The sequence below is a fragment of the Emys orbicularis genome, chromosome 8 (assembly GCF_028017835.1).
Source record: "Emys orbicularis isolate rEmyOrb1 chromosome 8, rEmyOrb1.hap1, whole genome shotgun sequence".
Lineage (NCBI taxonomy): Eukaryota > Metazoa > Chordata > Testudines > Emydidae > Emys > Emys orbicularis.
In genome coordinates, this window is record NC_088690.1 from 96,997,193 (window position 1) to 97,024,545 (window position 27,353).

Here is a 27,353-nt window from a genome sequence, read left to right on the forward strand (position 1 = left end):
CTGTGATAAAACACAACACCAAATATATTTCACTGTTTGTTACTGCTTCCTGGTTCAGCTGTCTCGGCAGAGAAAATCTTTATTCTCTTCTAAATGCAGCACCTGAGTCAAGGAAAATGTGTTGCACCTTCTGGTTGTAGAAAAACAGCTTGTTTGATATTCATTAAAGACCCCATGGACTTAGTCATCAGGCCCTAAAAAGTTGTTGTGACAGGGTTTCTTTAGCATGTTCTTGTTTAAATTATCATGTATTTGAGATGTTTTTAACTTGCTTTGTTGTGTGGAAATTTAAAAGGGATGTTTTTCCTGGCTGGAGCAATAAATGTTGCTGTGCAGTTTAAAAAAAAGAAAAAGAAAGTGTGAGACTTCCACCCAGGATAGCTAGACGAGAGTCTGGCAGCTCTCCTCATGTGGGCTAGTGTGGATGCTAATTGTGAGTTGGTTGGCTGTCACTCAGGAAGTGCTTTCAGTCTGAGTGATCCCCTCCGAGCCATTGATTCAGAAAGATGAGTGCAACCCAGCTTCCCCCAAAGCAGTGCAATTGGGGGCTGCCATTGCTTTACCACAGGGACAGATAATATCCATTCTTATCCAAGTCCAAGTACGTTAAACATTAGAGAATCTGTTCCCCACCCCTTCCACCCAAAGCTGGGCCTTGGTAATGGCTACAGAAGGATTGTGGGTATCTTTCTGGAAGAGCCATAACTGTGAACTGGCCCCATTCACTTATATTAGGGGTGGATGTATATTTTTATTTCCTTGTAACAGAAGTACTAAGCACCAAATTCATAAAGAATTGTAGCTAAGTTATTTTAAAAAAACAGCCAGGATTATTGAAACATCCTAACAATAAACTCAACCGTGGCTTATAGAGGAGGAATGGTCAAGTGGTTAGGGTACTAGTGTAGATCTCAGGGGACCTGGATTCAGTTCTCTCTAGTGCGTGCTACAACTGCCCTGTGTGAGTTTGGGCAAGTCAGCCTCTGTGTCTCTGTTCCCTATCTGTAAAAACCCCTGTGAGGTTCCCTATTCCCTCACACCAGTGCAGGCACTTATGCAAAGGCCTGGGAAGAGATCTAATTTTTTGTTGTTATACTTTTAACAGTGGGCCAAATTCTGCATTCCACACAGCAGGCGCAGAGTGGACTGCTGAAATCCTTGGTCTTTCTGCTCAAAGTTCTAACAGTGGTACCAGTTAGTGCCAGTTCAGCTATCCATCCACAAGAGACTAGATCTGAGTATGTGCTTAATACAGGCCAGGCTTCAAAGAGCCACCATTGTTTCAACTTCTTTCACTGAAGACACTTCACACCAGGGCTGACTTTAGGCCGATTCCCCCAATTCCCCGGAATTGGGCCCCACGCCTTAGGCACCTTTTTAATTTTTTTTTACTCACACGGCGGTGGTCTGGGTCTTCGGCGGCACTTTGGCGGCGGGGGGTCCTTCATTCGTTCCAGGTCTTCGGCGGCATTTCGGCGGTGGGGGGTCCTTCAGTGCCGCGGAGCGAGTGAAGGACCCCCCGCTGCCGAAGTGCTACCGAAGACCCGGACTGCCGGCGGGTATTCGAATCGGGCCCCGCAGTTCTTAAAGCTGGCCCTTCTTCACACTATCTCAAATCAACCCCTCACTTCCTCTTGTGTGCATGCCCCCAAATAATTGTTTTACATAGGGGATTTTTCTTGTGCTTCTTGGAGGAATTTTGGATCAAAGTTTGGGGAAACCCAACTTTAGATCGATGCCTTCTGAGCAGGGCCGGCTCCAGGCACCAGCGCAGCAAGCAGGTGCCTGGGGCGGCCAATGGAAAGAGGCATCATGTCAGGCTCTTCGGCGGCGGGTCCCTCACTCTCTCTCAGAGGGAAGGACCTGCTGCCGAATTGCCACCAAAGAATGAAGCAGTGGCGGTAAAGCTGCAGCCAAAGTGCCGCCGATCGCGGCTTGGGGCAGCAAAAACGCTGGAGCCGGCCCTGTTCTGACACGGAAAGGAACCTTCCTCCCCAAAGCTTGCTGCTCACCTATTTGATTGTAATCTAGCAGCGTTTTGCTGTTAATGGTCATCCGTGTGGGATCAATAAGGGCCCTTCGTGTCTTACACTCTGTCAGTTATGTCTCACTCATTTTTTCACTTTATTTTTTGTTGCTTACTATGTTGCTCACTCCTACGTTATAATCCTAGATGATAAAAGGTTTGAAGCCATAAGACTCAGTTTACACAAAGATTGACAGCCATGTTATCAGTCAAGAAAACAGTAGCTTCTCTCTCCAGCTCCCTGTGAAGAGGCAACTGTTAAAATCCCTTTGTGTGTAATCAGCATGTCAGGCTGAATCCTGACTAGTTATGAGCCAACTTTAAAAGAACTGAGACTTGGGTCAGATGCTTAGCCAAACCTCCCTGAACTACCCGAGTCTTCAAAACTGGCCCATGACTGGTTAGAATGTAATTAATTTTTTCTTGCTTATGTCCCTTTATTTTGGTTTATCCTGGTGTTTTCAAGGAAGTGCCACATGGAAAATGTATAACATCGTGGCAGAAAAATGAGTCCGCTTTGAACTTAAAATGGGCACATTTTCATTTTTCTTACAAAACTTCTGGGGGCCTGATCCCCATGGAAAGAGACGATGTCTCCTAGCATGTTCCCCAGCCCTGACGCAGTGGAAGTCCCTTCCATGGAGTAGCAGCTACAGGAAATGTGGCAAGATTGGATTCTCTGCTCCCAAAATCTGTGATAATCATGGGAAGGTAATTCAACCTGAGGCTGTATTGTCTACTACTGACTCATCCCTCATGCTGTAGAACTGTCCCCTATTGGGCAACCAGGGGCAGCTGTGGTCATGGGATCCCTGGTGGCATGGATCTAATAGAGATGCTGTGATGTGTCTCATGGTACCCAGGACTGTGAGTCGGCCTGGTAACGACCTGCCTCCAGCATGCGGAAATCTTGGCTATGGTGGCTGGGTGTCAGCTCCCTCACACCAGCCTCTCAAACTTTATCCTCTGGGCTATGCCAGCCCTGACTTTGCCTTGCTGGTTAACAAGGTGCATCCCAGCCCCCAAGTCCCTTTGAATTGTTCCCCTGTGGTATCCAGCCCCTGACACTGGCTAATCACAGAAATCCCAGATCCTCTGCCCCCTAAGGTGCAGTATAGCCCATTTTACCTTAAATCACCACGCCTGTATCACGCACACTACTTGTAAGAAAACAAAATAAGGCTTATTTATGAAAGGATAGACATTCCAGTAGAAACGAGAGGAAAAAATGGTTGAAACAAATGGTTGTAGTGCAAAATAAAATCATAAAACACAAACCTAAAAAGAAAGGTAACTATTAATAAAGGGTATTATCTAATAAAGAAACTCCCCCTCCCCTCCCTTCCCCAACGTTCAGCTTGTTGCAAAGCTGGCTGGCTTCACAGCAATCATGAACAACGGGACCCTGAGAACACCCCTGCTTCCCAGAGAAAGGATAGTGCTTTTTCCCCACCATGTGTGTGATACTGAAACCATCTTTTGTTTCTGTTTATATAGAGAGGGGCAAACCCCTGTCTTGTTCTAATGTTGCTTTTTTACCTTCAGAGTTTGCAGTTGCCTCTGCTGGTTTTCTATTGAAAGTTTTGGGGCTAAACAATTGAGCCTTGCATGGCGTAACTGGCTAAGCAGGGCAGGGGGGACAACTGTTTGAATGGTCCATCACTGAGCCATATTATCCCCTGCTGACTAACTTTTACCCTAAGTCCCTAAAACATACTTTCAGCATAACTAAATTAATTCCTTAAATATTACCCTAACGTACATCTCACAATGATTATGAATCTTGCCAGGTTAGGAGCTTTCTGCAGTTACCTTGTATGTTACTCTTTATGAATAAATATCCTGTGAGCCATGTGTTTGGTGTAATGAGTTTGTCAGGTCTGAGATTAGTTCTTTTCAAAGAACAGGGAACTTTTTTGCCAAGGAGCCTCTGTCACAGATGCACTGCCCAGGAAGTTCAGTGGGAGAAACACTGGGGGCTGAGCTGCTCTAAGTAAGAATAAGCAGAGAGCTTCTCCAAGTTATGCTCTGGCTGCCTATGGCCCCCTATGGTCTATGGCAGGGGTGGGTAAACTACAGCCTGGGGGCTGCATCCGGCCCTCCAGATGTTTTAATCCAGCCCTTGAGCTCCCACCGGGGAGTGGGGTCAGGGGCTTGCCCCGCTTTGCATGGCTCCTAGAAGCAGTGGCATGTCTCCCCTCTGGCTCCTACGCGTAGGGGCAGCCAAGGGGCTCGGCATGCTGCCACTGCCCCAAGTGCTGACCCTGCAGCTCCCATTGGCCGGGAACCACAGCCAATGGGAGCTGCAGGGGCGGCGCCTGCGGACAGGGCAGCGCGCAGAGCCGCCTGGCCACGCCTCCATGTAGGAGCCGGAGAGAGGACATTCCGCTGCTTCTGGGAGCTGCTTGAGGTAAGCGCAACCTGGAGCCTGCACCCCAACCTCTTCTTGCACCCCAAGCCACTGTCCCAGCTCTGATCCCCCTCCTGCCCTCCGAACCCCTCAATCCCAGTCCGAAGCACCCTCCTGCACACCCAACCCCTCATCCCCAGCCCCACCCCAGAGCCCGCACCCCGAGCCAGAGCCCTCACCCCGCCACACACCCCAACCCCCTGCCCCAGCCTGGAGCACCCTCCTGCACCCTGAACTGCTCATTTCTGGCCACACCCCAGGGCCCGCACCCCTCCCAGCCCCCAATTTTGTGAGCTTTCATGGCCCGGCATACAATTTCCATACCCAGATGTGGCCCTCAGGCCAAAATGTTTGCCCACCCCTATTCTATAGGAAGCAGGATGCTGCTGAACTCTGGTTATTCTCTGTCCCGTTCTCTCAATGTAGCCCCCGTGTTGATATCTAGGAGAGGCCAGTGCAGAATCATTGAGGCAACCCTGCCTGTACCAGGCAGGAGCAGTTCCCTACATTGAGGTTATTTCCCAAGGGCTGTTTCATTCTGACCCTCTTATATTGCTGGAGAGGTATAAAGAGGCAGGAGTGGAGAACTAGCCCTCCTGCCTTTATTATGCTTTTAAAAGCTGATAACAGTTTTTGGACCTCCTTCTCCTCTCCCTTACATTGTTAAACCAATGGTATAACCCCCTTAACCTCTCATTTACACCAATGTAAGAGAAATGAGAGTGACCTCTTTCTATCTATGTTCATAAACTATTTTTCTGGGTCACCATAACTCTCAATTATACAGAGGTAATTATAGTGGTGGCACCCTACTGATCTGCTGAAATGTCAGATGAATCAGTCATATTTGCCATTTCCTAATATGTAAGAGGGCAGTGGAAATCCTAGTTGTGTGGTTTATTTACCAATGACTTAAGTACATACCTGTGCATTATCCAACCGTTAAACCACGGTGATTGGTGTCTTAGGGTATGTCTACACTGGCAGAGTTACAGCGCCGCTTAGAGAGTGCTGAAGGGAAACCGCTGTTGTGTGTTCACACTGTCAACTGCCTGCACAATAGCGTGTTCGCACTTGCAGCTGTCTTCAGAGTGGTGCACTCTGGACAGCTATCCCACTGAGCATCTCTTCTTCTTCTGCCGCTAAGAGTTGTGGGAAGGCAGAGAGGGTCGCGGGGCATCCTGGGTCCTGTCCCAATGCCCCGTGATGCATTGCCTCGCATCCCTGTGCTTCCATCTACATTTGGCACCATCTTTCAACGGTTTGTGTACTGCACGCTCTGCTCTGCCTCTTCGGTCTGCAGAAATGGATCCCACGCTATTGACCAATATGCTGCTCACTCTTACTAAGACGTCATGAGTGACAGTGGAGTTATTCCTTAAACTACAAAGGCAAGAGCAGTTCAACATTAATCTCGCAACACGTACTAGCTATGACACGAGATTGCTTGTGGCATTCATGGAGGTGCTGACCACAGTGGAACGCCGCATTTGGGCTCAAGAAACAAGAACTGAGTGGTGGGATCACATCATCATGCACGTCTGGGATGACGAGCAGTGGCTGCAGAACTTTTGGATAAGGAAAGCCACATTCATGGGACTGTGTGATGAGCTTGCCCCAGCCCTGTGGCGCAAAGGCACAAGAATGAGAGCTGCCCTGTCATTGGAGAAGCGCATGGCGATTGCACTGTGGAAGCTGGCTATTCCAGACTGCTACCGATCGGTCACTAACCAGTTTGGAGTGGGAAAGTCGACTATTGGACTCATGTTGATGGAAGTGTGCAGGGCCATTAATCACATCCTGCTCTGAAAGACCATGACTCTGGGCAGCGTGCATGACATTGTGGGTGGCTTTGCACAAATGGGCTTCCCTAACTGTGGAGTGGCGATAGATGGCACGCATATTCCAATTCTGTCACCAGACCACCTAGCCACCGAGTACATTAATCAGAAGGGGTATTTCTCTATGGTTCTCCAGGTGCTTGTGGATCACCGTGGGCGTTTCATGGACGTTAACTCAGGCTGGTCTGGAAAGGTGCATGATGCACACATCTTTCAGAGCACTGGCCTGTTCAGGAAGCTGCAAGCAGGGACTTTCTTCCCAGACCAGAAGATCACAGTAGGGGAAGTCAAAATGCCCATTGTGATCCTGGGAGACCCTGCCTACCCCTTAATGCCATGGCTTTTGAAGCCATACACGGGGCAATTTGACAGCAGCAAGGAGCAGTTCAACAACAGGCTGAGAAGTGCAGAATGACCGTTGAGTGTGCTTTCGGCCGTTTAAAGGCCAGCTGGCGCTGCCTATATGGGAGGCTGGACCTGGCCAATGATAATATTCCTGTGCTTATAGCAGCATGCTGTATGTTCCATAATATTTGTGAAGGGAAGGGTGAAAGCTTCACTCAGGGCTGGACCACTGAGACTCAGCACCTGGAGGCTGATTTGAACAGCCAGAGAGCAGGGTTATTAGAGGGGCGCAGCATGGGGCCATAAGGATAAGGGATGCCTTGAGGCAGCAATTTAAACCTGAAAGCCACTAATATTGGTTGCTATGCTCGGGAGTGCAGTGCTTCTACTGTTAGGAGGTGGTTGTGATTGGTGCAGACGATGCACGACCAAGGTTTAAGAAAATTGCCTGTTGCTTTGCAGGGCTGTTTGCTTTCAATTACTGGAATAAAGTGCAGCGGGTACTGTACTTCAGCAGGGCTAAACTGCAGAGGGACAGGTATTGAGTGTAGTGGATACTGGGAGTCCGCAGGGCTGGACTGTGACAGGGCAGGAGTGGAATGCAGTGGGTATAGCCGGGAGGTTGATAAGAGTGTGTTGGCGGTGTCTGGGGGGCGCATGGGAAAGCGTTTTGCGACAGTGGCTGCAGGGGAGGGCGGGTGCAGAGCTGCTCAGTTTGCAGTGCTAGTAGCACCTGGAGCGTGTCCGCTTGGTGCTCCATAACGTTTAAGACCAGCTCCGTGGCTTCATTCTGGCGCGCTGTGTTCTCTTTTCGGTCCCTCTTCTTGCTGTCCCGCTACTCCTTCAATTCTTGTTTTTTGGCTGTGGAGTGCATGATGACCTCATGCATAAAGTCTTCTTTAGTTCTTCGTGGCCGCTTTCTAATTCTGCACAGCCATTCAGCCAGCGATAACAAAGAGGGAGGCTGGGCTCCAAAGGTCAGATCGGTGAAGCCAAAATTCAACATTTTACAGAAGTAGTTTTGTTTGCAACACACAGACCACTGATTCAGTGATTTCAAACACAGCCACTATTTACATACCTGTCACTAACTGGCTGACCCCAGGAAAGCACACATGAGCCACAAGACCCTCAAAATAGTGAGTAACTGCAGGGGCAGGGGAAATCGGTGTTCTGGGACTGTACTGTCCACTGGGCATGTGGCTCTTGGGGAGAGCCAGCACTGTAGTGTGGGCCTTATAATCTCACTGCTGAGGGTGAGCAGGGAATCAATGGAGGGTCTTCTCCAAGACTGCGGCTTCTGCCCTGGCCCTTATGTGGCTTGCCTGTGTGCACCAATGTTCCTCCGCCCTCCTCTCCGCTCCCTGTGACGGCAGAGTGGCGCGGGAAAGTTCTTGCCCTTAACGGGGCAAGAAACGAATCAGCTCTGCCAAAGAACCTATGGCAGCGGATTGCCCAGTATCTCCATGAGCGTTTCCTGGAGATCTCTGAGGCAGATGCCTGTGAAGTGAGGGCGTCACTCAACACCCTGTTCCGCCGCTCAGACTAGGCATGTGGTGGTACGCGCATCATACAGACACAAGCCTGCTTTCTGCAACTCTCCTGCCCCCAACATCTCCCTTCAGCGATTCCCAAAATCAAAGCCACTTATGAGGGGCCTCCTCTCCTGTTTGCACTTCGCCAAGCTCTGACAGCTGTGACTGGCTAGCCTCCTCCGGGGTAGAGAAGAGCTCCTGGCTGCATGCGTCTCTGACCTCCAAGTCGTCCTCTGCCTCTGGGTCCCCCTCCCCCTCCACATCCTCATCCAAGATTTCCTCCTCCTGGCTCGGTCCACTCTCAACTGGCACATGAGCCACTGAAGTATCCACAGGGGCCTTCGCAGTGGAGGTGGGGTCACCACCGAGTATTGCGTCCAGCTCTTTGTAGAACCGGCAGCTCATGGGCGCAGCACCAGAGCGGCGGTTTGCCTTCCGTGTCTTGTGGCAGGCGTTCCGCAGCTCCTTCACTTTGACCCTGCACTGCAGTGTGTCCCGGTCATGGCCCCTTTCTGTCATGCATCGTGAAATCTGTCCGTAGGTATCATAATTCCTACGGCTGGAGCGCAGCTGGGACTGGACAGCCTCCTCTCCCCAAAAGCTGATGAAGTCCAGCAGCTCAGCATTGCTCCAAGCGGGGAATCGCCTGATGCGTGGAGCAGGCATAGTCACCTGGAAAGATGCGCTGAGACCACTGCACGCGTCACCGAGCAAACAGGAAGGGGACTTTCAAAATTCCCAGGGAATTTAAGGGGTGGGGCTCACAGTTGGTCACCGGAGGGCAGGGCAGTAGAGTTCAAACTGATGGCTAGAGAGGTAAGAACAGACATTGTGGGACACCTCCTGGAGGCCAGTCGCCATGCTGTAATAGACCAGGGTGTCTACACTGGCACCGCAGCGCTGTAGCCTTGACGCAGAAAGCTGTATGCCTCTCGTCGGGGTGGGTTTTTTTACAGCGCTGCAACTGCGCAGTTTCTGAGCACTTGGTGGCTTGGCAATGTGTGCACCTCAGGAGTTACAATGCAGAAAGCTTGCCAGTGTAGACAAGGCCTCAGTAACTGTTGTTACTAAAGTTATTTGCAAACATGTCACAGCATCCTTTACATGGTGTCAAGGTTTCACATGCTCTTTATTTTTGTTTGAAGACATTTTAAAGAAACAGAGTAGCAAAATGATGGCACATCAAAGAATGAATGTACCTTTGTACTGCTGTTCAGTTTGATATGTTTTTCCATCTAAAGCTGACTTTTATTGTGATGTGATCAATTTGTACATGATTTGTATTTGAAGAAACCATACAAAAATAAACTATGTTAATAACCACCAAAAACATTTGTATATTATGCTAGGAAGTAGAAGTAGCATAAATACGTTTTATGATTTGATGGTAAACATAATTGCAAATAACAATTACTATTTGAGCACTGAGGTTTGTGATGAACTGAGATGATACAATTAAAATATCAGTTCTGAAGAAGTTCTTGAATTTATTCTCTTCTGACAAATAAATAAAAATCTGCTCCCCTGGTTCCACTCTGTATTTGCTTTAACATTTGGTAAGCTCTTAATTATAAATATCTAATTCCTTATTCAACATTCGGATTTCTAAATGAAATAAATGATCTTTTTACATGCATCAGTAGACCATCTGGTTCCATATGAGAATTCAACAAAGAATCTATTAATTGTCATCCATGTTTATTCATCATTCTTAATTCATAATTCCTATAAATAATTTAATCATAGGGCCTTTAGCAAATAAACAAGCTCCAGCTTCCATAGTTCATGTAAATACGCAGAAAAATAAAATACTCATTTCATGGATACATTCACCACTATAATTTTTCAACAACTAGATAAGCTACATTTGTCCTGTGTTTAATGACAGAGTGATTACAACCACCACCCAGCACAGGAGATGGAGAGGCCAACAAAAAAGGGTTAGCTAGTTATACTTATGGAAGACATGTAGAGTTCATAAAAGTACTGAATATTTAACTTTACTGGATGACTTTAAGCATCTCTCCCTCAGTATGCATTATTATATGAATTTGGTGTTTCGATAGGCAATTAAAGGTATGTGTGCGTGCCAGGTGCCTCCCATAAAAAGAAGTTTGCAAGATAATATCTGACATGACATAAGGGGATAATGACATTGTGAAATGGTGCAGAGGACAAAAGGAAGATAAGCTATGGCTCAATGAGGGTTACTGCATAGCCTGAAGGAGCATTTTTTTAGAGTAAACAGATGCCTTTACTACTTTATATAGTTGTCTAATTTCATATAGGCACCATGCAAAGATAGGTCTTAAGGAGTGATTTGAATGAAGAGAGGGTGATGCCCTTGTGAATCAGCTCAGGAAGATCATAGCATGCATAGGGAATAGCGTGGAAGAAAGTACAAAGATGTTTGTGGGAGAAGCACGCAATTGGCATATCAAGGCTGGTATTAGTGGTGGATTAGAGGGGGCAGTGGGGTGACATCTCAGCATGGAGGGTAACTTATGGAGGAACTTGAGGTGCTGCAGCAGGAGCAGGCACTAGAGTGATTCAAAGTGATGTGTCTGGTCCAACCAATGAGCAAAAAATATTATTTTAGCTGGTGCATTCTGAATGGGCTGAAGGAAGCAATGTCAGTGTCTGAAGCCAGGCAGTGGGAAGTTACACTAATCAAGATAATGACAGTGGTGAAAGAGCTTTGGAGGAAAGATGAAGAGCTCAGTTTTGGCCATATGAAGTTTGAGGCTAACTTTGAAATTTCCAGGAGGAGATGACATGAGCTATGGGATTAGATGGAAGGATATAGGTCAAGAGTTTAGTTGTAGACTTGAGTTTTCAACAAAGTAATAGTAGCTGACACCATATAAGTGGCAGAGACGAGCACAAGAGAGGCTGTTTCATGAAAGGTACAGGATGATAAGAAGTTAAGGACTTTCATGACTGAGAGGGTCAAACACTGCAGAGAGATCAAGGAATTTTGAGTATGGGACAGAGGTCTTGTGATTGGGTTAGGACGAGATTGTTAGAAACTTTGCTAATAGTAGTGGCTTCAGTGGAATGGAGAGGGCAGAAGTTTGATGGTGGGTGGACCAAAGATGGAATTGGAAAGCAGCTAGGTGGCCACTAGGCTGCTCATGAAAGACCACAGCCTATCATGCTGATCAATATTGTCTCATTGTTTCCTTTAACTCCCCCATCGGTTTGTGTTTATCCATCTGTCTTTTCTTACACTTTGACTATAAGCTCTTTGGGGGCAGGGACTGTCTCTTTGTTCTGTGTTTGTACAGCACCTAACACAATGGGGTCCTGGTCCATGACTGGGGCTTCTAGGAGCTATGATAACATAAATAGCAATACATGATGGAGAAGAGTTGGATAGAGAATTCTTCAAAGAAGGAGGAGTGGGAGGGAGTGAAGGGAGAGAGGCCTGAAGTGGCAGGAGTAGGAGAGGAGAAGCACAATACATACTGGATTGTTCTTTAAAGGTGGTTTCAAGTGTGCATGCCTGAAAAGGAGACCACCACCACCCTCACAGAGAGCAGCTGTATAGACAGTATCTGTGGGATATGCAACTTTCTGAGAGTACAAGACGATGGCGGAAGTGGGAGATGAAAAGTATGTGGATAGTTGTGATCATCTTAGTGAAAACTTGAGGACACCAGAAACAGTATTTGTGTATCTCTGAATCCAGCAGCCCTGGGTCAGAGGTGATATTTTTAGCTCCTCACCACACACTGCATATCACTTGCACTGGTGCTTTCAGTGTGAGTACCTTCAGGCTGGAAAATGTGATTCATTGGAGCTATGATGTAATTTCCAGAGTGATCTTCTCTCACTGCTTATCTTCTGTAAAAATAGACTTTGACATGTCAGCAGGTGAAAAGGTTGGACACCCACTGCCAGTTATGGGTGATAAGTGTCTTATTACTCTCACATCTCTGATTTTTAACAATATGCCCATTACCTGAGATACTATAGTCATTACATTTTCAAGGACAGAGTTCTTTAAAGTATGGGGAGCTTCAGATCCAGCATTAGATTGCACAAATGTACCTAATCTTCACAATCGATGCATGCGCGTCCCTTGGAACTGATACAGCTATCTTAATAACATACTAGTCATTTCCCTCAAGTTCTTCCAGCATGCTGTTATCTTTTTAAATTCATAACTCAGTGACTAATAGTATGGCAACCCAATGTCTCCTTGTAAAATGTTGTCTAGTTGGTGAGTAAGCTCATCTCTAGCACAGAAGACATTAGGGAATTGGTAATAGGCTATAAGCTTTCACCAATTCAAATTTAGCCCAGCTCAGAAGTGACTGAAAATTGTTACCACTTGATGATGATTCGAAGTAGCCTATCTGAAAATAGAGGCAGCATTGCCTAGTGAGATAAAGCACTGAACTGGAATTCAGGGGACCTAGGTTCTATTCCTGGCTCTGCCACAGACCTTCTGTGTGACATTGGGCAAATCACTTCACCTCCCTGGGCCTCACTTTCCCCCTCTCTAAAGTGAGGGTAAGGATACCAATCGCCTTTTGTGGAGAAGATTGAGATCAGCTGATGAAAAGGGCCATATAAGAAGAAGGTATTATCAGACTGGGATTTTTAAAAGAGCTTTAGAGAATTAAGCACCCAAATCCCTTTGAATTTAACAATCACAAAACCCTCCACTAGTGCAGAATAAGAGTGACCAATTGGGGAGTGGGTGTAAAATAGCTATGACACACTACCTGTTCCATGCTGTTTCCCCATGTGGGCAAGCAAGAGATAATTACTTCATAAGAGAACAGATTTTAGTCTGCAAATATCTAATATTTCTGAGGTTCTTGGGTTCTAAGAAATCCAAGGCTACCTACATGGAGAATCTCAGGTGCCATCTAAACCATATATATGTGTTATCAGGGATACTATCTAGAACCTTCACCTGCAAATCACCAGATATAAATGAGGATGAAGTTTAGCTGTCATTAGCGGTAGGGCTTTTATTTTCTGTAGGAATTTATACTAGTTGGTTACAAGTGTGGCACAATAAAAGCGAGCAACAAACTGCTGTGTACATTCCATCAATCATTATAATGCCCTGCTGCAGAATTTACCTGCTGCCCTGCATGTTAGTCTGACATCTCAGAGTGGTGGTGTAGATGGGCCTAAGACACAGAATTAAGGTCTGGATTTGTATTTTCAATTCCTCAAAGACGGGATGTTCAAACCTGGGTTTTGATTAGGCCTATGTATAAAGCTTGGAATCATCTGCAACATTCAAATCTGGTTCTTAATTCAGGTTTCAAATGCCACCAAAATTCAGAGTTAATCAGATCTGGGGCCCCATCTTCACAAGTGGACAAACTGATGTTTGTAATGTTTTTTTATGGAAGTCACCCCTGTCGACTGTATACAAATCAGACTAATAGCACACATTGCCAAGGTACATTAAATTTGGGCTTTTGGGGCTAGGTCAAAGGTTGGTAGCACAGTAGGACTCTGGGTGCCACCACAATACAATTAATAATAATAACAACACAACATATGGCTGTAGATCATTCCATCCTTACAGAAGGAGATAGAAACAAGTATTGGGACAACAAAGCCATTTTTTAAAAATTTCTTGAGGGATCATTTTTACTTGGAATCCAGCAGAGGCTATTGTTTGTTATACACTATGGGCCGGTAGTGGGGCAGCTGCCCCACTTTGGCGTGGAAGGGGTTAAAGCAAGCCAGAGAGGCTGCACAGAGTCCCAGCCAATCCTGGAAGGGCTTATTGGGAGCCAATCAAGTGGAGGCTTGAAAGCAGCCAATCAGGGCCAGGCTGGGCCCTATAAGAAGGCTACAGGGCAGAAGAACTGGTTCTTAGATAAAGAAGCACCTAAGACAGAGCAGAGCAGGGCTGGGTAGGGTTAGCAGAGGCTGGGAGAGCTCTAGGCTGATGACTGCCAGATTGGGGCCCTGACACAGGGGCAGAGAAGGTGCTGGGGGTACGGGGAAGTGGCCCAGGGAAGCAGGCAGTAGAGGAGAGTTGGAGGAGGGCAATAAGTGGCTGCCGCTAGAGAGTCCCTGGCCAGTGATGAGAGGGGCTAAGCCAGACTGTAGTTTGCCCTTGGAGGAAGGGGCTAGACTGAGGACTGCAGTGAGCCACTGAGGCAAGTGATAGAACTAGAAGCTGCCGGTCCCCTGGAAGTGGGGGGAGAGCCGGTGGAGAGGGTATAGCTGGAGGGCAGTGTCCAGAAGTGGATGCCGCGGTCTGGGAGTGACGGGGGTCTGATGGTGAGGGCAGTGGAGACCGAGAAAGTAACGGAGGGCAAGACACCACTAGTGAAGGCGTGCTGCTGAAAGAGCTAATTCCCTAACTAACCACCAGGAGGCACCGCTGTGGTGAGTCCGGCACTGTTACAGGACCAAATTTTCAAAGCAGGGTACTTTGGATACACTTTCAGAAACATACATGGATCTACAAGATCTTTTGCACTTGTCCATGCAAAATGGGTACATGAAGATGCAAACAGATATTTGAATGTCTTGTTTCTTTTGCGAATGCAAATGCGTGTTTGCTCATACCAAAGATTTTATATACCCTTTTGTGAGTACACCTGTTTCACCCTGCTTTGAATAAGTTGTCCTTGTGCAATTTATTAACACTTCTAGTATTCCAGAGATCTCAAAATATAATAAGTCACCTGTGTGTCAAGTGTCAGTGGAGTAGAATGGCAAATTCTATTGCAATGTACGATACCAACATGGGTGTTCTAAGATGGGGTATTTGTTTTCTCTTTTAATATCTTATACTCAGACTATCAAATACCACAACCGACTTTAAGCTCTGTTTGACAACAATGGAGCTGAGGCATTATGACAAGAAGAGAAACTAGGAGCTAAATCCCTAGCTGGTGTAAATCAGCATAACTCCATTGACTGCAACAGAGGTTCATCAGCTGATGTCCAGGGTTAAGGCATAAGCTCGGCACAACTTGTACAAGTGTAATATTTACCCTGGTACATTAGGTATAAATGTGTCCAATGTAAGATGTATGGATATGGCTTCAATAGTAGCTGCATTAGGGAATATAGATTCCAATGGGTGTGTGTGTGTGTGTGTGTGTGTGTGTGTGTGTGTGTGTGTGTGTGTGTGTGTGTGTGTGTGTGTGTGTGTGACATGCTCGTTCATGCCTTGTATTCATGATTAAAATATTCTGCCATTCCCACTCCTCCTTAGCCCCTCTACCAAGAATTTGTGGGAAGCGCTTCTAGCTCTCATTAAAAGTGCTCACTGTGTGAAAGCCATGATTTTTTTTTTTTCTGTGCCTTAAGGAAAAGATGCTATTTCTGTGTGTGAGACATTAGGCTTTGATGAAACCTGGAGCAGGGTTTATAGCCCACAAGAAGGTTCATGCAGCTCCCTGAGACAAGTATGCACACGTTTGCAATTACTGTTCATCCATAAGTTTGCTGTAGTCTAACTCCATGTCTCCTGAGTGGTACCTATAAACTACTGTGCAACAGCCTCATTCATGTGTCAAATGAGGAATCAATGCAATCAGACCACAAAAGTACATATTCTGTATAGATCAGGCCATAAGATATTAACAGCTGAAATGTTACCGTATATTTCATCACAGCTAACAGAAGTAATGGAAAATATTGATTTCAAATGCTACTGCTAAAAAAAGGGAGCATATTTTTAAAACCACCTCTCTCTGTCTCCTCTTATTTGTGCTAGGGGAGATAAAATGCCAATCAAAAACTTTGCAAAGATGTGTGTAATAACTGCCGTAACATTAATATTTCCCCTCTCGGGCTAGCTAGATGAAGAAAGCTGAGGCACCTCAATATTGTACAAAGCTCTTCTGACTACATATAAAAGAAAAATAGGCAATACCAGTGTGGTGCCAAATACTGATGAAAAGATACGTAGTTGATGTTGGCAGCAGAGGAACTAATGTAAAACAGAAATTACACTGCTCCAGGATGGTGGGTGTTGCTCAGTGATTGCTTTATTCAGTGAAGCTTTTCTAGAGGAACATCTGCTTTATTATGTTGTGTCACAGTAAATAGCATTAATACTTTACACAGGTGCTATACATGAATGATTGTTTTTAGCATTGTTTATATTATTCCCTCTGTTAATATGGGTAACAGAAATATATGCCAATAGTCTCCAAAGTGTCCAGTACACTTTCCTAAAAGCCAAGCAAATGAAGCATTAATAGCAACCTGCATCTTATTTGTAGTTGCACTGCTGATGTCCTGTGAAGCAAAATTGCTATCCTTTCAGTGTGTTATGCATAGAGCTGGTTGGAAAAACTTGGACAGAAGAGTTTTTCATTAGAAAATTCAGTTCCATCAAAATAGAAACGCTTCACATCACGTCAATTTTGCAAAATTTCATTTGTGATGGGGAGGGGCGAAGGAAGTTCTGGCAGTGACAGTCCCATTTTGACATTTTTGGAACAAAACATAAAATTTCATTGAAAGAAAAAATGGAATGTTTTGAATTTATTTTGTATTACATAAAGTTTGGGTTGAGGTTAAGATCCAATTCCATATTGTCCAATATGCAGAATTGCATTTCTATAGAATATCCTTTCCTGGCACATCTATGTTCAGCCTTGAGCAACTGACTTTTTTGCATCCTCCATGCATGACTCTTGTTTGTACATTTGTTACTAAAGGAGTGGTACCAAAATCTCATGAGCTCTTTTCACAAATGTTTGGTTGTACATGAGCCAGAATTGGAAAACAGGCCTGGTTTTGAATATGACACAGAACTAAAACAAGAGGGAGAAGATGGGTTCAGATATGAGAATTTATACCCAAATCTGTATATATGCACCTTGGAATTCAAATGAGGGACTGCTTAAGACTTGTATTTGGTTATATTGCTTCTAAGCATCTTGGTTTTATTAAGGATGAATGAACCCGTTTGGATAGTCTAAGGAAAGGCTCCAACCTTTACTCAATCTGGAACTCTTTTGGAATATGAAACTCTTTGTCTCGTGTTCTTTCCACTCTACCTCATATTTTAGTTCTCTTACATCCCTACACTTTTCAGTTCCAGCCCAGATCAAAGGCAGATTTAACATTCCCATGATATTTTTGGCAGAAGCAGGAAATACTCAAGATATAACGAGATATTCCTGTGAGATTTCCAGTCCAACATGCAGAATGAAGAGAGATGGATAACCTGAAGATTGAAATAAGCAACCAAATATTTGAATACTTTTACCAAATGAAAGTTGCAAGTGGGTTTATTTCCCCCACTACTGGTTTCATTTCCTTCACACTAAAAATAAATGTTGCATTGACCAGAGTTTGGCAAGGATGTCTGCTTAGTTTGTATATACAAACTATGGTATGGGGCTTATATGTAAGGATGTCATGTTAGCAGGTGCTGTTCATGACTCCTTTCTGGTACTCATGGACACCAGTGAAATAAAACATCTTTCTAATCTGGATTTGTTTGATTCAATCTGATGCCTAAAACAACCCCCCTACAGAAGCCTGGATATTGCTCATCACTGTTTGTGTTGGCCCCATCACTGTTTGCAGTTAATACTTCCTCCTTCAAGAACACATTTTAAAACACTGTGGATGGGTCCCCACCTATTCCCCGTTACAACCAAGATCATAATCTGAAAATTTGCCTGACCCACTTCAGCACAGCTTTCAGATTAATGAATGCACATATCTACCACTTATAGCAACATGGAACATTTCAGATTCTCACCTCCCCAGAGGAAGAACAAAGCATGTATGTGTTTGTTAACAGAGCCAAATATATCAATGTTTTCAAGTGATTAGAGAAGGATACAATGTATGCTGTTGCATCTGTGACTCATGTTTAGTCTGTACTAACCAACTCCCTTTGGTGAATAAATTAAACAGATCTTGTTTTTCAGCATTTACATGTCCATCAGATATGAGATGTGAGTCTTTATCTGTTTAGTTATTAAATTAAAATTGACCATGATGCACTTAGAGCACTAACTTCAAACCTATATAAACTGAAACCTTTTAAAAGGGGATTTGTATTAAAAATGTCTAATAAAATAAATATAGTGATAGTTAATCTTAATAAAATAGTGATAAACGTATTCTAGTCTGCTCATATAAAAGGAAGACAAATTATGATTTGGTTCTTGTGAGCCAATAGTATTAAGATTTAAAGTAACATAAATGCTGGAATCTTAGGGCAGTTTAATAAATAAAGAGTAACATTCTGCGTTGAAGGAAAAGAGCTTATTGGCTGAAAAGTGTTATTTCAGGTTATATTTTTGAATATTTAATCTCTCAGTTTATACCCACAGCTTTTTGCACATTCAAATATCTGCAAAACTCAGGATTTTGGCTCATAGACATATGTGTAATTGGACAACACCATGCAATATTATGGATACACATTGAGGCCATATTCTGCAGCACATAGTCCTATGGATTTCAAATTTGACTTCTAAGGTCTGGCACACAGGGGTGCTATTAAGAGATTGAATTCTTATTTCCTGGCCCTCTTCTCATGACAGGGCTTCAAAGGTTAATCCCCTACCACATTACCGGAGGTGTTGGGAGGGGTGTTAAATGCACTCTTTTGGCTATTGTTACATGGCCTCTACAGAACATGTTTGAAAATGTCCCTTTTTGTGATTTAGGGAGGGTGTATCAGACTGTAGTTCTGGGGCCAATTTCTGTGCTAATTTCAGGAACACCTTGTATCATTAACTTCAATGAGGTGGTATAAGTTTCAAGTGAATGAACAAATTTGGCTTCCTTGATTCAATTCTGCCCTGGCTACTCACTGACTAGGCAACTTTGGGCAAGTCCCCTTATATCTCTGTGACTTTTCCATATGCATCAAGAAATAGTGAGAACTACCTTACAAGGATACTCTGGGGCTTAATTAATTGATATCTGTAAAGTGCTTTGAGAGCCTTTGATGCTAGCCTCTATCAAAGGGGGGAGTGTTTTAGTAATAGCAAAATTCATTAAAACCATTTAATTCTCAAACGCACACAGTCTGTTTTTAAAATTTAATTAGGGTGTTCTTACACAAATCTGAGCAGCCTACATATTGCGACGATACCACACCAAAATAACAATAGATACATTGTGTCCTGCAGACATCCTGAGAGCTAGGACTTCCCACTGTTAAGCTTGCGAAATTGTCTCCTTCCCAGACTATTGTATAGGCAGCCCTGGGAGGGCAGGTGCAAGTTTGTGTAACATTTGCAATGTGTTGTTGCAAGCTGCAGACTTCTTTTTGAAGTTTTAACAAACACTGGACAAAGCAGATCGCTGCCCGTCATCCAGTCCCACTTTTGATTGGTTTCTTGACAAACAGCTTGTAGCTTGCTCCTCGACGGAAGGTTCTGCTGGAATGTAAATGAATGCACTAAACATCTGTTCATGGCATTTTCACTCAAACAGAAACAGGACCTTGTATGGGGGAGGACCCAACAACACTGAAGCGTAACTGACATGGCTCAGCGTAAGGCATTTGTGGAGACACCCTGGGCCATGTGTATGAAAGAATACATCAGAAATAAGTGTCTAATTGTTGAGCAGTGTTCTCTTCTCGTAACCTGTTAAGGGGAAGGTGGGAAATGGACTGTGGTCTAACTACTGAATAGTTTAGCTTCCTGTAATATCGCCTGTTGCATTCAGATTGAGTCATTCCAATATCATGTGGGTGTCTTATTCACAACATCATTTCTGGAAAGTTCACTTCCTGTACAGGCCTGGAATATTTTAACTGAAAATATTCTCATTGCAAATAGTTTAAGATAACACTTAAATATGCTGTTAAAGCAGGTTCTCTTTGTGCAATTCTGGATCCAAGAATAATATTTTTAAAGTCTTATAAACATATTCTAAAAACCATGTAAACATTTTTTACAGCTTTGTTGTATAGGTTAGGATTGTGATCATATGGAACTCCACATTCTGCCTTATCTTTACATGTGGTTCTTTACAGTCCAAGTACAGCCTTTCATTACAGTACAGCAGGCTGTTTCAAATATCTCCTCCAAGATTATGACAATCCAGAGATTTCAGATAATACACTTGCATATTATTATAAACTGTGTTTTGAAATGTGCCATAACACAGAGGAAAGGAGCCAGAATTTGCAATAGTTTCACTGCTTTTACTATACCTCAGAAGAACTGGTTTCTGATGAACTAGTGGCATTTGATTAGTGCAAACTGAAGCTTTTTCAACAGGATTTTTTAAAATATAATAACATGCAGCCTTGAGTCCACAGTAAGGAGGATGAAAGGTCACCCAAAGGAAGGAGATTGATGTCATACCCTTCAAAGGGGCAGGGCTTTAGCTGTACTGTACACTTTTGTTGGCAGCATGCTAAAGACCGAATGTCTATGTGTATTTATTATTAGTGATTCGTGTTGCTGCAGCAGCTAAAGACCCCATCTAAGATAGGAACCCAGTTGCACCAGGCACTATACAAACACATGGGAAAAGACAGTCCCTTATCCATGATGTGTCTGTTTAGGTGCTAAAAGATGAGAGGATAAACAGACGAGTGACGTGACTTGCCTGTGGTCATGCAGCAGGCCAGGGGCAAGGCTGGGACTAGCACCCAGGCCTCCTGATTCCCAGTGCAGCGGCCGATCCAGAGATTGAAACACCTTCACGCAGCTAGGAGATGACACATTTGCTCAGTAGATAACTAGAGGGCTATAGTCTCCCGTTTTCTCAGTCTAACATCTTTCATGCTCAATTTAAATTAACTTTTAGAAAAATAATAAACTTAATGGCCTAGCTAATTAATGCAGTGGAAAGCCTATAGAAGTCCTTCTGCCATCTACATTAATACCAAGTGACTTCATTATGATTAATGTTGTTAAAATAAATGTCACAGGAATGAATAATGGTTAGGTCATTATTTTAAAGTATTGTCACTAGATCTATAAAAGCTAATGAGTCAATTCAGAAAAAGCAATTCCACATGTGCGTGTATTAAAACCTGTGGAGAATCCAAACTACTCTGAGGAAAAATAGCCTGGAAGGGAACATAAAAAGATGTTTGATTGTGACTACTGTCTAGATGTGATAGGATCTGTAGGAAGGATGCTTAATTACCCGGCTCTGAGAATTCAGAAAGTTCAGTAATAAAGGAACTTGGGTTGAGACACCGGTTGGCCTGGAGAACTTCTTTAGTCTCAGAGAATGTGAGACTTGTCAATGCTGATTTACACCAACTGCTCTGGCCCTGCTCTGTAGATTTGATCAACCCAGTTTTTACACTGTGCTGCCTGGATAACTTTCTGTGAATTCTGACCAATGTGTTTTATAACACTTCCTGACACCCATCTTCAGACACTTAAAGCCAATGACCTGCAATCTTTGTATAGTCAGTTCAGAGTTACTGAAAGATGCCAGACTAGTAGCACTGAACATTGAAATGCTCGTTATCCACAAAGCAGACATGGCCAGGTCAGCAGCAATGCAAATTTCCTCCACATTGTACTGTACAAATCTTTCATAGCTTCATGGAATTTAAGGTCAGAAGAAACCATTAGATCAAGAATCACGTCCTGAATAAAATATGCCACACAGAATTTCACCTAGTTACCCCTGCGTTGAGCCCAATAACTTGTATGATTAAAGCATGCTCCTCAGCTCTGACCTGGATGCCCAAACCTATTTGGGGCTAGATCATGACATTATTATCTGGCCCCACGCAAGGGGTAGGGGTTGCTTTGCTGCCCCGGGAGCTGCCTGAGAAATTGTGACTCATCCTGTACTCCCCATTGCTTTGAGAAGGGAATAGACTGTCAAGGGTTGGTGGACTAGATGACTTGCTCTCTACCACTTCTCCTTTCTCGGATTCCAAGGTTGCTTTTGAATGCTGGGCTGTTTATTTGTTGTAATGTTACTCATTAATTATTTTACTTATAAGATATTTAATTTTTGCACATTAATTTGTTGACTACGGGATTCTCATGTAACGGCTGTTATATCTCTCTGACAGTAAAAAGGAGCTTTGAAGTGGATGTAAAATTATACGGCCCTATTGCACTGCTAGAGTGGGGTGAAGTTAATTTACTGTAACTGAGGCCTTATATTTTTATAAAGGGCTAGATAAATGTTAGTGGTAGTATTAGTATTATTCCTTGGTTTATCTCGTACGTTGTGTATCAAAGTGCTTGCAGAATTACAGCCAACAGGTATGTTAGGATCACCTTCTCCACCACTAAAATTCAGCCATTTCCAATATAGGATGCAGCAGTCAATATCACAGTATCAGCAAAAGTGCACAACAGTTATATAGGACAGGGAATTTATACCTTATTCACTGACAGCAACAGGAAGGCAGAATGCAATTGTACAAATTGTACAAGTTTGCTAGGTCACAGGAGTTAATGTGGGATCATTAATGACCGCAAAGGTCAGGGTCTTGGTTTTTATGTTACATTTCAAAGCTGGCATCTATCCAATTCTTGTCTTAACTCTTTGGGAGCTGCAGTTATGTTTTTTTTTCCAATGGGGGAGGGTGGGAGAGAGATCAATGAATTACTTGTTTGGAAATAAATTCCATATCTGTCTAATAAATTTCAGGGACTTTGCAAAATTGATTTCAGACAAAAAAATACGAGGAAGTGGTCTTACAAGCCTCCTCAGTGTCCTTTTAACTGAGTCCCTTTATCTGGCAGAAAGGTTATACTAACATATCACCAGCTTTCCAGGTGATACTCTGCGAGGGAGCAGGGTCTCAGAGCCCGAGCGGAATGTCTACACTGCTATTTTTAGCCCTGAAGCCTGAGCCCAAGTCAATCAACCTGGGCTCTGAGACTCAGTGTTGCAGGTTTTTCTTTTCAGTGTAGACATACCCTCAATCTCTGGTCTGGAGGGAGGAAGTCCCAAGTTCCTGTCCCAAGAAAGGTGACTGCTAGAGGCAGCAAGGTTCTCTCTGGAGCCAAGTTGGTCCCCATTCTTGCCTGCCACTTCTTTCCCTTCTAGTGGGGCTCATGTGAGTACAGCTGTAATTTGCAATAGAATGGAAAGTTGTCTTAATACAGAGAGGAGCTCACTAGAGAAAGCATTTCATTCCTGGCTCTGCCACTCCTCCCTGGACTGGCCCACCCAGATCCATGGAGTGGCTCCATTGAAGACAATGGGAACTTTTCCATTTAATTAAATGGTACCAGGATTTCACCATGGAGTCCAATCATGCTGAATTGAGAAACACACACTATGTCTCTTCTTCCTTACTCTGTTGAGAGGCCTGTATTCTGACTCTGTTGAGAGGCCTGTATTCTGGTAGAGTTCCCAGCTCCATAAAAATCACATATTCATTGTACATACACACAAAAAAACAACCCTTTTTGTCCTGGGGGTTCAATTGGATTGGCAAAAACAGCCATTAAAAATAATTTTTATGGAGCCCCAAGCTTGGTTGCTTTTAGGTCTTCTTTCCCATAGCCCCATATATCCCACACACTCCTCCCCGGGACTACCTCCATCTTTCTTCTGTTCAGAGTGGAGTCTAATGAGCTGCACCTGCCTCACCAAGTCATCAGTAACTAACCTGCAGTTCCCAGCAGGATTCCAACACCACCTAACAGAGTGGGGCAGCATCCTGGCACCCTGTCGCAGGTCCTGCTTTCCTCCCTTGTGTCTGCCTTTTTTTGTGTGCTCTAGCTTATCAAAGGGCTGCTCTTGCTTATATTCTATCACCTTGACCCTCCCATGTTGAGAGAACAGAAAGGAGTAGTCACTGGAAGCCTGTTTATGAAAACAGATAATGCAGCAGCATCTCATTTAGTGCAGAGCCGAGGTGATGCTGTCTTTAAAATATGCACTAAAGGACAAATGGAATATGAGGTTCTGATCAATATTTTATCTTTGAGTGTTGTCAAATAATGCAATAAAGTTTAAGAGGAACACCTGACTATGGAGTGAAAATCACTAGAGGTGTAGAAAATGTAATAAGGGCTTAAAAGAAAGTTTATATCATTATTATATTTTTAAAGCAAGCACATTTGGCTGGCCATGAAACTTTTTTTAGCTGTAGTGATATAAGGTCTCACTAACCAAATGACATTGGGAGTAGCAGGACAAATCTGCACAGTGCGCATTTTACTGATGATAACATACTTACACTACAGTATGCCAGCATTAATTTAGCAGCAAATTTTAACCCTGAAAATGCTGGCATTTTCTAGACTGCCAGCCAAATGAGTGATCAGAGGTTCAATAGAATATAGCTAATGTTTGCTGTATCACTGAAGTTTGTGGCAGAAAAGACCTAGGTCATCTTGTCCAGTAAGGTATAGAACAGTCAGAAACTGTTTCTATGACTGCATGATTGAGGCCTGGATTTAAGAAGACCTCGCATGGTGACTCTTGGCGGTGTTAGCCTAGGCTGAGAGAACGACAGGGTCTTGTCTGTTTCCAGCACTCTCAGTAAAGAATCCCCTTTATATTTATTGCAGACAAGTCCATCTCTTCCCTGAAGGCCCCATACTGGCTGATACCAAGAGAAACAATGCCAAAATACTTGCAACCCAACCCGAAGAAGGAATTTTATTCTAGAAATCTGGCAAAAAACAAAACCAAGACTATCCTGAAATTTTCAACACTTTTTTTTTTTTTTTTTTTGCAAGCGAGATGTTTGGACACTTAGATCGACTTCTGAAAAGCTTTCAACCTTTTGGTTTCTTATCTAAGCCAAATCCAAACTCTGAAGGTCTGATTTCAGCTGTAGGCAAATTGTAGGCAAACTGTGGAGAAATTGGAGAGGGTCCAGAGAAGAGCAACAAGAATGATTAAAGGTCTTGAGAACATGACCTATGAAGGAAGGCTGAAAGAATTGGGTTTGTTTAGTTTGGAAAAGAGAAGACTGAGAGGGGACATGATAGCAGTTTTCAGGTATCTAAAAGGGTGTCATAAGGAGGAGGGAGAAAACTTGTTCACCTTAGTCTCTAAGGATAGAACAAGAAGCAATGGGCTTAAACTGCAGCAAGGGAGGTTTAGGTTGGACATTAGGAAAAAGTTCCTAACTGTCAGGGTGGTTAAACATTGGAATAAATTGCCTAGGGAGGTTGTGGAATCTCCAACTCTGGAGATATTTAAGAGTAGGTTAGATAAATGTCTATCAGGGATGGTCTAGACAGTATTTGGTCCTGCCATGAGGGCAGGGGACTGGACTCGATGACCTCTCGAGGTCCCTTCCAGTCCTAGAATCTATGAATCTATGTGTTTTCTTGCATACAAATACACAGTTACTTTGCCTGTGCAATTCCAGATGTGCACTGTTCATGAGTTTCACTCACATGTCTAGATGGACCTCTATTTAGCTATGTGCACATAGATATGAATATTAACCTTCAAGCAGCTGGTAATGCACATGCATATGCTCACCAGGGCCGGCTCCAGCTTTTTTGCTGCCCCAAGTGGCGAAGAGAAGGGGGGGGGGGGAAGCCACGATCGGCAGCACTTCGGCGGCTGCTCTACTGCGCTGCTTCATTCTTCAGCGGCAATTCGGCAGCCGGTCCTTCCCTCCGAGAGGGACTGAGGGACTGGCCGCCGAAGAGCCGGACATGCCGCCCCCTTCCATGAGCCGCCCCAAGCACCAGCTTGCTGCGCTGGTGCCTGGAGCCAGCCCTGATGCTCACCTAGGTCTGGAACCTGCAATACTGAAATTAATGGAAGCCTTGCCATTGACATTAATGTGCACAGGATCAAGCCCCTATCTAGTATCAGAAAATCAGGAAACAAAAGTTGTGAGGATGATATTTCACTCTTTCATTATTATTCATTTAGTGTGCGACAACTTTGTGCTTAGCAATGTATAGAGTCAAGGGGGAGCTGTGGCTTGTGCTCAAGACATATGGAATCCACGGCCCCAATCCTGCTTCCTTTGAAGTCAATGGGAGTGTTGCAGTGGGCTTCACTGGGAATAGGATTAGGACTCTATTTAAATGTATTTAAGAAAGGTGGACTTTAAACCTAACCAAGATTAGAGAGGTACCTTAAGCAGTGTGACAGGTGCAAATTCTCAACATTTTTTCATATATATATATATATATATATATACACACACACCCAAATATGTATAGCAAGCTGTAAGTTATAACTATTGTCTACCTAGTAATTTCACCTGGGTTTTTTTGGTATTTCATTGAATACCAGAGCTTTTTTCATTAGTAGAATGCTTTCCCCCTCCCCCATCAGAGGAGGATTGTGGCCCCTGTCCCTTTCCTCTCCAGTCTCATTCCCTCTCCCATATATATAGGAATATTCCCATAAATAGATCATAAAGTAACCAAAACAGAACTAGTTTGTCATTTGTGCAGACATATCCCTAATCCTGATTCCAATGGGGGTTACATATAACCTGCTTTATAGGGAACAAGTCTGGGTAAATTCTAGTGAAACACGAGCAACAAGGCATCTTTTTAGAACCTGATATCCTTTCTCCTGATTCTTATACAGAGATTTCCAAAAGACCTTCAGGTAGGTAAGTGCCCAATTCCCATTGAATTTAGACTTCTAAATCCCAGTCTTAATCCCTACCGCCACGGTTTCCTTACTCAAGAGAGGAAGGAGTTCTCAGGGTCTTTTTGGAGAATGATGCTTCCACTGTTTGCATTAAAGACTAGCTGGTGTTACTCTGTCATGTGTTCCGGAGTTTCTTCAGAACCACGAGGGCTAGAAACAATGTAAAAAGAAACATGGAAGTTTAGCTACTGAAGGATCCATTTGACAATAGATATATTTAATTATGGTAGCATTTAGCAATGCAAATATTGGTCTACCACCACCATAACACAGAAATGGTTATAACTAACAATTTAAATAAATGCAAAATTAACACATTACTACACATTCAAAGTATGCTACAATCTAGAATGCAATTTTCAATTCTCATGTTGGGAATGATGAGTCTGCTGAAAGGAACTTTAAAAAAAGGCTAGATGCCATAAAATCCCATTTTAAAATGTTAATTCATAAACCACTTGATTAGCTTGGCAATCCTCTGAAAAATCCTTCTTTATTCAGTGTAAATTTGGGGAGAGTGCACTATATTATTCATAAACAATGAAAAAGTTTAATCCTATTTTAAGTGCAAATCTCAATGCCTTCTTAACTGTACAGTCACTATGGTGCTTCCATAATATACTTTGTGACAAGCTTTGAATTCAGAAAGAAATATTTCCATAATTTTGGCAGATATCCCAAAT